Source organism: Colobus angolensis, unplaced genomic scaffold, assembly GCF_000951035.1.
Source record: "Colobus angolensis palliatus isolate OR3802 unplaced genomic scaffold, Cang.pa_1.0 Scaffold105, whole genome shotgun sequence".
Classification (NCBI taxonomy): domain Eukaryota; kingdom Metazoa; phylum Chordata; class Mammalia; order Primates; family Cercopithecidae; genus Colobus; species Colobus angolensis.
This window is the reverse complement of record NW_012111475.1, coordinates 412,993-424,087: the sequence shown is the minus strand read 5'-3', so window position 1 is coordinate 424,087 and position 11,095 is coordinate 412,993. Positions and strand designations below refer to the sequence as shown.

At 52.7% G+C, this 11,095-nt stretch overlaps 1 protein-coding gene across 3 annotated transcripts in view; it reads left to right on the top strand.

The window, feature by feature from the left end:
• Window positions 1-11,095, top strand: part of GUCA1A (guanylate cyclase activator 1A (retina)) — a 31,417-nt gene that overhangs the window by 6,989 nt on the left and 13,333 nt on the right. The window contains exon 2 of one of the 3 annotated variants that reach the window (XM_011943642.1): window positions 6,846-7,021. The exons of 1 other annotated variant lie outside the window; for it this stretch is intronic. The gene's annotated coding sequence lies outside the window, so the exon portion shown is untranslated. Of the gene's footprint in view, window positions 1-6,845; window positions 7,393-11,095 lie in introns of all 3 variants that reach the window. One more of the 3 variants, XM_011943652.1, reaches the window with a different exon arrangement.

The following is an 11,095-nucleotide window of genomic DNA, read 5'->3' as shown; positions in this document are numbered from 1 at the left end:
TTTTTGTATTTTTAGTAGAGACGGGGTTTCACCATGTTGACCAGGCTGGTCTCGAACTCCTGACTCAAGTGATCCTCCTGTCTCGGCCTCCCAAAGTGCTGGGATTACAGGCGTGAGCCACTGTGCTCAGCCTTTTTTTTTTTTAACTTTTTTATAAAATAGAGATGAGGTCTTTCCATGTTGCCCAGGCTGGTCTTGAACTTTTGAGTTCAAGCAATCTTCCCACCTCGACCTCCCACTGAGATCACAGGTGTGAGCCACCCGGCCCTGCAGGGAACTGGAATTTGAACTGAGGTAGCTGGCTGCAGGCCCCCATGCTACCCAGTCACAGGAGGAAGCTGAGGCCTACCCCCAGCCTCCCTAACCCTCCCTTCAAAGCCTCTGTGCTCCCCCAAAGGGAAACGTGCTCTCCTATAGGTTCAGCCAGGTGTGCGTGAAACCACGGTGTAACTGTGCGAGAGGCTGATAGTCATGACTATTTGCACTGCGCCTTTACGGTTCCCAACACTCATGGCACCCCACCACAAGTTGGTGAAGTAGCTAGCCTTATTATCCCCATTTTGCCCCACTGAAGCTCAAAGAGGCGCAGCAACTTGCCCAAGGTCGCCTGACCTGTAAGGGCAGGGTCAGGCCCAGAGCTCAAAGCCAAGGCACATTCCACAGCACCAGATGCCCCTGTGGGCCTTCGCCAGCCTTCACACCCAAGTGCTATTTGCATTTCAGTAAGGCACAAGGCCTTCCCCCAGAGTGAGGAGGCTACAGGTGGAATTTCTCGCTGGGCAAGGTCATGTGCCTATGGCCCTGGAGGATTTGAGCGGACAGGGGCCTTCCTAGAAAACCTGTAGTAATATCACAGGTGAGATCTTCTTGCCCTACTCAGAAAGCCCCACTCTTGAGTCATGCACTTCCCCATTCTAAACCCCGGCATAAGGGACAAACACATATTAGTATATATGTACATATTAATACATGTGTACTGTGCATCTAAAAGGCCTTTGTGAGGTCTGCCTGCAGGGATGGGGGTCATGAAGGGGTATTTCTTTTTTCTGAGACAAGGTCTCACTCTGTCACCCAGGCTAGAGTGCAGTGGTGTGATCTCAGCTGCCTGTAACCTCCTCCTCCCTGGTTCAAGTGATTCTCCTTCCTCAGCCTCCCGGCGTCTCACCAGCCCCTCCCCTCCCTTGGGAATCCCATGATCCAGGAGGATCACTTGAGGTCAGGAGTTCGAGACCAGCCTGGTCAACATGGTGAAACCCCGTCTCTACTAAAACTAAAAATACAAAAAAATTAGCCAGGCATGGTGGCACATGCCTGTAATCCCAGCTACGTGGGAGGTTGAGGTGGGGGAATCATTTGAACACAGGAGGCAGAGGTTGCACTGAGCTGGGATTACAGGCATGCACCACCACACCCAGTTAATTTTTTGCATTTTTAGCAGAGATAGGGTTTTGCCATGTTGGTCAGGCTGGTCTCGAACTCCTGGGCTCAAGTGATCTGCCCGTCTCAGTCTCCCAATGTGCTGGGATTACAGGCGTGAGCCATGGCGCCAGCTCTTTTTTCTTTCCTTTTTTTTTTGAAATAGAGATGGGTCTTACTATGTTGGCCAGGTTGGTCTTTAACTCTTGGCCTCAAGCAATCCTCCTGCCTTGGCCTCCCAAAGTGCTAGGATTACAGGCATGATCCACCACGCCGGCCCATGGAGGGATAATTCTATCCAGATTCCTTCTTTTGACTTTAGCTCAGAACCCAAATGAAGATAGGATCATGGGATTCCCAAGGGAAGGGAGGGGTTGGTGAGACCTGTACTTGTCCTGTAACTTCATCACTCCCTGCGGAATGGAAGTGAGGGAAGCAGGTAGGGGAGATGGGACTTCTTCTCCAAACCTCTAAACCAGAGTTTCTTAATCTTGGTGTTTTTGACATTGGGCGCTGATGACTCTTTGCTGCGAGGGCTATGCATTGTAGGATACGTAGCAGCATCCCTGGCTCCTACCCGCTGGAAGGCAGTAGCACCCACCCCACACTGTGTGACAACCCAAAATGTCTCCAAACATGCCAAATGTCTTCTGGAGGAAAAATCACCCCTGGCTGAGAACCAGTGATCTAAGTCACATACGCAGTGTGCACATACCCAGCACCCTTGACAAGGAGCACGTGAGCAAAGAACAGCCAATTAAAAGAAACCAGATGTTAACCCGGAAAGTATGCAGTCAGGCTCCACCCTCCACCAGAGCTGGCTGTGCTAGGCCCTGGGGGAGGTAATGGGGAGTCCTCAGCCTTCTGAGGTGAGTCACTTGGAGGCTGGCTTCGCCCCTAGAAAGGGCAGGGGAAGGCTAGTGCTGCCTGACTCCTTCTTCCTCCTCCTCCTCCTCTTCCACCACTTCCCCTGGACTGTCTCTGTCCCAGTTTTTGTGAGGGCTTCATCCCCAGATGTTCCGGGGACCCTGGCTGTCCCCTACCCCTGCTGCCACCAGAGTCCTGTATGTTGCAGCAGCAGCATCCTAAACACAGCTGAGGTGTGGACCCAGGGCAGGATGGGCCCAAGCCAGGGCCTGGGCTAGAGCAGAAAGGGAAGAGAGAGTTTGAATCCTGGTTCCCACATTAACCAGTTGTGGGACTTCAGAAAGGTACTCACATACTATCCTACAAACTGTGTCTGCCTTTGAGCCTCAGTTTCCGTATCTGAAAAGTGGGGGCAACGTCTCAAAAGCTCTTAGGAGCTTTTGCCGAGCTGAGTGGCTAATGCCTGACATTTGGCAGATCCTCAATCCCGTGAGTAAAGAGTGCCACCCTTCCATCTGTGGGCTGCTCTCTTCAGTCCCCCAGCCATTCTGAAAGCGCCTGCCTCTGTCATCCCTGGCCCCAGCCCCATGAGCCCAAGATGCCCAAGAGGCTGATGCAGCCCTGGGGCTAAGGGTTTGTGGGGAGCAGGGACGGGGGGTGGGGTCTCTGCAGCTCCTTCATCTTCATGGTCCTTCTGTGGTGTCAGGAGGACAAAACCCACATGCTCAGACTCACCCTTAACACGAAGAAACCTAAACCACTTCTTGCAGCCCAGGAAAGGGAGCATTCTCTGGGCCAGGATGTCAGCCTCTACCAAGGATAAAGAGATTGCCATGGGTCCTATAGCACTGATTATCACTGCCCTCACGGGACACTGGGCAACGACTGGAGACACTTTTGTTGTCGCAACTGGGAGAGGGTGCTACTGGCATCTGGTGGGTAGAGGCCACTGCTGTAATCCTGCAAGACACAGGACAACCCCTCTAACAAAGATTGTCCAGCCCAAAGAGTCAGAGGTACCAAGGCTGAGCCACCGTACTCCACAGGGACCCTCTTGTGTTCATGCGTGGTGTCTTTGTCACCTTCACACCAAGAGCCTGGCATCCAAGAGGTGCTCAGGAATGGTTGCGAATGAATGAACGGAGCAACTCATGTCCTATCCTCAGCTCTGCTAAGAGATGGTGATTCATGGTGTAGACCTCATACTTCCCAGTGTGTTGTTCTGTCCAAGCAGGGTCCAAAAATCCAGAACCCAAATCCAGCAGTCAAAACCCCACAGTGTTCTTGCCAGACTGGGAAATCTGGCTGCCCCGCCCTCCAGTGAGCTGGGAGCTGTGCAGGGCAACCTTGGCTAATCAGCTGCCACACAGCACGCCTGGCAGGAGCTCAGTGGGTTGATGGAATGAGGACAGAAAGAAATAAAAGATGCACAGGCCCCTGGCAGGCCCTGCTCCCATAGAGCAGCGGGCACAAGATGCGTCATGGAGCACGGGGTGTGGAAAGACCTGGGTTCAAATCCCAGCCTTGCTCCTCACCAGTCATGTGACTCTGGACATGGGACTGGCCTCTTCAGCTTTTTTCAGTTACAAGGGGGGCTAATAATACTCACACCTTCCTCAAAGGGTTGATGTGAGGATTGTAAGAGGCGATCCACTGACAGGGTTTGGTGCGGTGCTCACAAATTGAAGTAGAAAATAATCTTTTGGTTTTTTTGAGATGGGGTCACGCTCTGCCACCCAGGCTGAAGTACAGTGGTGTGATCACAGCTCACTGCAGCCTCAATCTCCTGGGTTCAAACCATCCTCCTGCCTCAGCCTCCCGAGTGGCTAGGACCATAGGTGCATGCCACCATGCCTGGCTAACTTTTAACTTTTTTTAAACAGAGACAAGGTCTCCCTATGTTGCCCGGGCTGGTCTTGAACTCTGAGCCTCAAGTGATCCTCCCATTTCAGCCTCTCAAAGTGTTGGGATTACAGGTGTGATCCACCGCACCTGGCTAGAAAACAATCTTTGATGACCACTATCACAGTTCATTTCCAGTGCTTGCCCCTCTGCCTGTCAGCCCCTGTGCCCTGGGGCTGAGCCTGGAAGAGTCTGGGAAGGCTGTAGAACACTTGCTCATTTCTTGTGGCTGTGCACCAGCACTGGGGTAGGCTCTAGGGACAAAGAGATGCACAGGCTGCAGTCCTGACTGCAGGAGACATTTACAGCCTGTTGGGACTTTAGCAAAGGACTATGTTGGGATTAAGATGAGACAAGACTGCAGAAAGTGGTCCCAGTGCACTCGTAGGACTCTAAAGGACGACTTCTTCAGAATGTGTGCGCCTGACTCACCTTGGTCCCTCCAGTAAAGGAGCACGTCCTGAGAGGGGTCCAGAAGGCATAGAAGAGGACAAGATGAGGCAGGGGCTGCAGGAGGCTTCAGGGATTCCTGGAGAAGGTTTCAAGTCTGCCGCTGACCTTGGAAGAATAGGAAGAATTTTGAAAACTGCAAATTTGCAAAACTGAGGGCACATATATACCTGGGTAGGAACCAACAGGAACAAAGCCTGCTTTGGAGGAAAGCCCTGGACAAGTTTGGGCTGGGCAGAGAAGACTGGGTGAGGTGGCTTATGCCTGTAATCCCAGCACTTTGGGAGGCTGAGGCGGGCAGATCACTCGAGGTCGGGAGTTCGAGACCAGCCTGACAAACATGGAGAAAACCCGGGCATGGTGGCACATACCTGTAATCCCAGCTACTCGGGAGGGTGAGGCAGGAGAATCACTTGAACCCAGGAGGTGGAGATTGCTGTGAGCTGAGATCGCGCCCTTGCACTGGGCAACAAGAGTGAAACTCCATCTCAAAAAACAAAACAAAACACAGAGGAACTACATGATGATTTGAGCAAAGGAGACTTCTTTTGTAAGAGGGCAGGAGCTCAACTTCCACTAACCCTGTACCTAGCGGTTCTCTCACAGTGCCTGGAGGCTGGAGGGCTGTGAGGCTGGGGGAGGGGAAATGGGTTCCCCTGACAGCTGAAGCCTGGGGGACCAGAACAGATCCAGCCTGACACACATGCAGGGTGGATGGTTGCCTACAGATGCCTCATCCTTTGGTGGTACTGTCACGGTGAGGACAGTCCCTAGTAAAATGCACAGCTGGTACCAGAAACATGGTGTGGGGATTTGAAGGTGAACAGGATAGCTTGGTCACAGGAAGGGTGGTGACAGAGGAATAAATAAATGTCAATGTGATGTGCTAAATGTGGCAATGGGGCCTCCTAGAGAGTAGGTAGACCCCAGTAAGTAATCAACCAAGTGTGGTGGTTAGGATGAAGTAGGTATGGGTGAGTAGGAGACACATTTGGTAACAATGAGATATGTTCTAAAATAGAATGGGCTGGCTGGTTGGAAAGTGAGTTGGTACCCCTTACTAGAATTCAGTTCAATTGATCCAACATTTATCAAGCTTTCTCTAAATGCATTCGTCTGGAGTAAAACAGTAAATAGGATTTTGGAGGCTGTTATGTCAAGGGTAAGAGTATGAGAGAGTTGCCCTTAAGGAGCTGAAGCTCTAATGGGAAAGACAATTTCCCTAGTGCACAGGAGGGAGGGCTCAGGGGAACACCTGAGCCGACGTACAGGCTCTGGAAGTACTGGATGTGAGCAGGGAACAAGAGGTAGACTGTGCGGCTGAAATGCAGGGTGGGTGGGTGGAGGGTTGGAGGGACTGGAGAGGGGAAGCCACGTTCTTTTTTTTTTTTTTTTTTTTTTTTGGAGACAGAGTAGGCTGGACACATTGGCTCACGTCCATTATCCCAACACTTTGGGAGGCTGAGGCGGGTGAATCACCTGAGGTCGGGAGTTTGAGACCAGCCTGGCCAACATGGTGAAACGTCGTCTGTACTGAAAATACAAAAATTAGCCGGGCGTGGTGCTGGGTGCCTGTAATCCCAGCTTACTCGGGAGGCTGAGTCAGAAGAATCGCGTGAACCCAGGAGACGGAGGTTGCAGTGAGCTGAGATCATGCCATTGTACTCCAGCCTGGGTAACAAGAGCGAAACTCTATCTCTCTTTTTTTTTTTTTGACATGGAGTCTCGCTCTGTGAGTGTGAAACACAGCGTGACCAAGCAGGAGGGTGGGAGACAGGAAGCCCTGGTGGAAGGCAAGCTGGCGGGGCCCCGCAGGAGAGAGAGTTCGAAGGCCTGTGGGAGCAGTGGCAGAGAAGAGGGAGGGGAGGGCCACACAGGAGCCACGCGAAGGACACGGACAGATGGATTGGATGTGGGGAAAGGGGGTGGGGAGGGACGGAAGATGATCCCCAGGTTCCTAGCCTCTGGGAGCTGGCTGTTGCCCCTGGTAGGTAGGCAGAGTTCTGCAGCAGCAGGGGGCCAGGTCAGGGGACGCTGATGGCTCTCCCTTGCTCTGGAGGTCCCTGGCTCCATGGTCAACACAACAGTGCTCCAGAGTGGCTCTGGGGGCTTCTGAGCAGTGGCTCCTTCTCCTCCCTTCTGCCCCTGGCATAGCAGTTGAAATCCCAGTATCCAATGCCTCAGCTCTCGCCTTCTTTACCCCCTCCCAGGACTCACAGAAACCCTCTGGACCCAGTCATGGGCCAAAGACATCATCATGCAAGGGGGTGAAGGCTCCACACCCATCCGTGTCCCAGGCGTGGAAGCAGGACCGTGAGCAGTCTCTGGCAGCAGCCTATGTGCCGGTCGTGGTGGACTCTAAGGGGCAGAATCCAGACAAGCTCAGGTTCAATTTCTACACCTCCCAGTACTCCAACTCCCTGAACCCCTTCTACACCTTGCAGAAGCCTACCTGTGGCTACCTGTACCGTCGGGACACTGACCACACCCGCAAGCGCTTTGATGTGCCTCCTGCCAACTCAGTCTTGTGGCGCTCCCAGGCCTGAGCCAACCAGAAGCCCCTCACCCTTCACCCTCACCCCTGTGACCTCAGGTCCCCAAGGGGAAGGGCTGCTTACTGCAGGAGGAGCGACCTGTATTCGGGCTGAGACAGCTGTGCCATGCCCACCTATCAACGATGATAAAAGGAGGTCTCTCTTCTCAGCAGCAGTTCAAGTTTGTCCTTTCTTTCCCTGGCATCTGAATGGGTGGCTGTGAGTGGGTAAACAGGCCATGGGGATGTTATACTGTAAGGTTATGTCCAGAGGTTCCTGAAGACTTGGAAGGACTTGATTCTCAGTTCCCTAACCCCAAAAGTAACCTCAACCCTTCTCCAGAGCCTGAGTCCCAAGCAAAGCCAATCCTGGCTCCAGCCTCCTGATGGTCCAGGCTTGGATCCCTCCAAAAATAAGGAAGAGAGGGTGGGCACGGTGGCTCACACCTGTAATCCCAGCACTTTGGGAGGCCAAGGTGGGCGGATCACCTGAGATCAGGAGTTCAAGACCAGCCTGGCCAACATGGTGAAACCCCGTCTCTACAAAAATTAGCCAGGCGTGATGGCAGGTGCCTATAATCCCAGCTACTCGGGAGGCTGAGGAATGAGAATCGCTTGAAGCCGGGAGGCAGAGGTTGCAGTGAGCCGAGATTGTGCCACTGCACTCCAGCCTCGGCAACAGAGGGAGACTCCGTCACAGAAAAAAAAAAAAAAAATTAATTAAAAAAAAAAGGAAGAGATCCATCAACTGGCCATGACTCGTGCTCTTTCACAAGGTCATCTTACCCTGGTTGGAGCAGCTGCTGCAGAATGAGGAAGAATGAGGAGAATGAACACAGTCTCTAGGGAGTCCCCTCCCAGACCCAGTTTTACATAAAGCTGCTACTTCTGACTTGTAGTTTGTTGGTGGGGGAGGATTTCCCATCCCTGCTGTCTCCTCTGGGCCAGAAGAACTGGCTCTGAGGCTAGTTGAGCTCATGGGTCATGGGGCATGGAAGAGGGGGATGGAGGCAGAGGGCACTGGATTCCCAGCAGTGGCCTGAGTGAGTCCCCAGTCACTGCCATTCAGAGGGACCCCAGCGGTGTGCTGGAGCCAGCTCGTACTGGCTTGTAAGAGCTGGTTGTGCCCATGTCTTCCCTACCCTGTAATCAGTGATTTCCTGTTGGCAGTTTGAAATCAGCTGTGGTGGGAGCATTTACACCACAGAAGCGAGCAAATGCCTACAAATTGGAGTTTCTTTTTTCCAGAGAGCTCATCATTAAACATTTACCAGCACACCACACAGTGAATTCAGCTGGATTCATTCCTAGGACTCTCGTCCCCCTGTAGGTATGATAGTGTATTTCATGGGCATAATTCCTGCGCAGGAGAGGTTGGGGTTGGTGTGGGAAGGAGAGACAGGTGTCCGGAGACCCCGACAAGCAGTCCACAACACAGGCCAGGCTGTCCTGTCGGCCTTTCTTTGAGAAGATGGTAAGCAGCGTGGAGGGAAGCGGAGACCCCTCGAGGCGACCCTAACAGCATAGAATCCGCGTTTTCCTCTTGGCTTGCTGTAGGTTCTCTTTCGAGTTAGAGTTTTCCTCAAATGCCTGATGAGCCTTGGCTGGCCTCCAACCATCTGGCGTCTGTACCAGGTCTCTCTTTCTGCTTGGTCATTAGTGTTCAAGGAGCCAGGCACGGGAGGCACGTGGTGGTTTTCTCACTCTCCGTATGTAGACTTTCTTTTAACGCTCCATTTACAGAATGGCACATGTCTCTTCCTGAGGCTGTGCCTAGAGACTAGGGCCTCTCTGGCCAAATCTCCAGAAGAACCTTCAACCAGGGTCAGGAGGGGACTGATGCAGGGAGATACCTGTTCTGCTGCCTCACGGAGGGCATCGGAGAAGCTAAGTGTTCATTATACAAACTTTGGCCCGTCCTATTTTCTGCTCCACATGTGCTGCATCCCAGCCTTCAGGGGCACCTGGTACGTCTGCCTCTGTATTCCTGTGGCAGGAATAGGTTTGTCCCGAGCTCCGCAGCCTCCTCCTCTTTGAAAGCATTTAGGTTTCGACTTTCTCCACTCTCATAAGAAAGACAGTTACCGCTTGTTCATCTGCCTTGTTTTCCAAAATTTTATAAGAACCCCCGTATCTGCTGTCTTTTTTCCTTTTTTTCCCTTTCTTTCCTTCCTTCCTTCCTTCTTTCCCTTTTCTTTTCTTCCTTTCTTTCCTTTCTTCCTTTTGAGATTCACTCTTATTGCCCAGGCTGGAGTGCAATGATGCAATCTTAGCTCACCACAACCTCCGCCTTCCAGGTTCAAGCAATTCTCCTGCCTCAGCCTCCCGAGTAGCTGGGATTACAGGCATGCACCACCATGCCCTGCTAATTTTGTAATTTTAGTAGAGACAGGGTTTCTCCATGTTGGTCAGGCTGGTCTCGAACTCCTGACCTCAGGTGATCCACCCCCCCCCTTTGGCATCCCAAAGTGCTGGGATTACAGGTGTGAGCCACTGCGCCTAGCCCCCTTTTCCTTTTTTGAGACGGAGTTTTGTTCTTGTTGCCCAGGCTGGAGTGCAATGACGTGATCTTGGCTCACCGCAACCTCCTCCTCCCAGGTTCAAGCGATTCTCCTGCTTCAGCCTCCCAAGTAGCTGGGATTACAGATATGCGCCACCACGCCTGGCTAATTTTTGTATTTTTAGTAGAGATGGGTTTCTCCATGTTGGTCAGGCTGGTCTCGAACTCCTGACCTCAGGTGCTCTGCTCGCCTCAGCCTCCCAAAGTGTTGGGATTACAGGCGTGAGCCACCGAGCCCGGCCTCCTTTTGTCTTTAAAACAGGCATTTATTCACATTTTAGTGGGATTTTGAAAAGAAGAGATAAGTGGAAGTTTTCGGTCTGTGTACAACTTAGAAGTCTTGCTCATTCATTCAGTCAGTCACCGAACAGACCCTGTGGGCTGTGGGCTGGGTCCTTAAGATGCAAAGATATTAACAGGAACCGTCCCTTCCCTCCTAGATCCTACAGCCTTTGCAGGGTGAGGGGCAGGGTTCCCATGAGGAGTCTTCACTCTCCCAACAGACACCTCCTCCCCTGCCCTGGAGAATGGGCTCCCTCTTGAGGTTCATCTTGGTAATGCAGCCTCCACGGACGCCCTTAGAAACCCTTTACAGAAGCTGGCCAAGGTATCACTTTGATTTGAGTGAGATAGGCCCAGGAGGCAAGTGAACCTGTGCTCAGGATCCTTCTGTGTTTCTGTGGAGTGGAGGGGCAAGCAGGCAGCCTTGGAGGGGGATTAGTCTGGCCTGGGATCGCTGCCCCTCCTGTCTCTTCCTGGCTTGTCTTCCCACCTCTCTGCAGCTGCCCCATCTACTCCCTCCCCTCGGTCCCATTCCACCAGGTGGAGCCTCTTCCTTTGATCTGGCTTGTGTCCCAGGAGGGATTTATGCAGACAGAGCAGCCGGGGAAGGCAGGAATCTCCCTCACTGTGTATGCTGTGTGACCTGTACCCTGGCCTTCCGTGTGCCCTCACACATACCTTGTACATACTGCTTCGTTGGGGCCTTGGTGTTGATCTCAGTCCTCCTTGCCTGGGCATGCCTGTCTGAGGGGATTCTATTCCCACCCTGGGCTGGAGACAAGGGGTGGGGACCCTCCTCCCGCAAAAGGAGCAAGCTCTCTGTCAATGGAATTGTTGGGCAGAGGGCCACAAGGGGAGGGCTGAGGGAGAGGGCGCTGGAGCGAGAGGCTCGAGGGGCTCGTGGAGTGCCTCTGGCTCTAGCCAGCCCTTCTGCAGAGGTGTGAAGGCTTAGGAGAAAAGCACGATGATGAGGTGGGAAAACTTTGGCACCACCATTAAAAGGCTCGTGAACCTGAGCAGGTGATTTAAATTTTCTATTTTCTGCCCCAAGCCCCTTTTGTCTCACGTGGTAATAATAATACCCA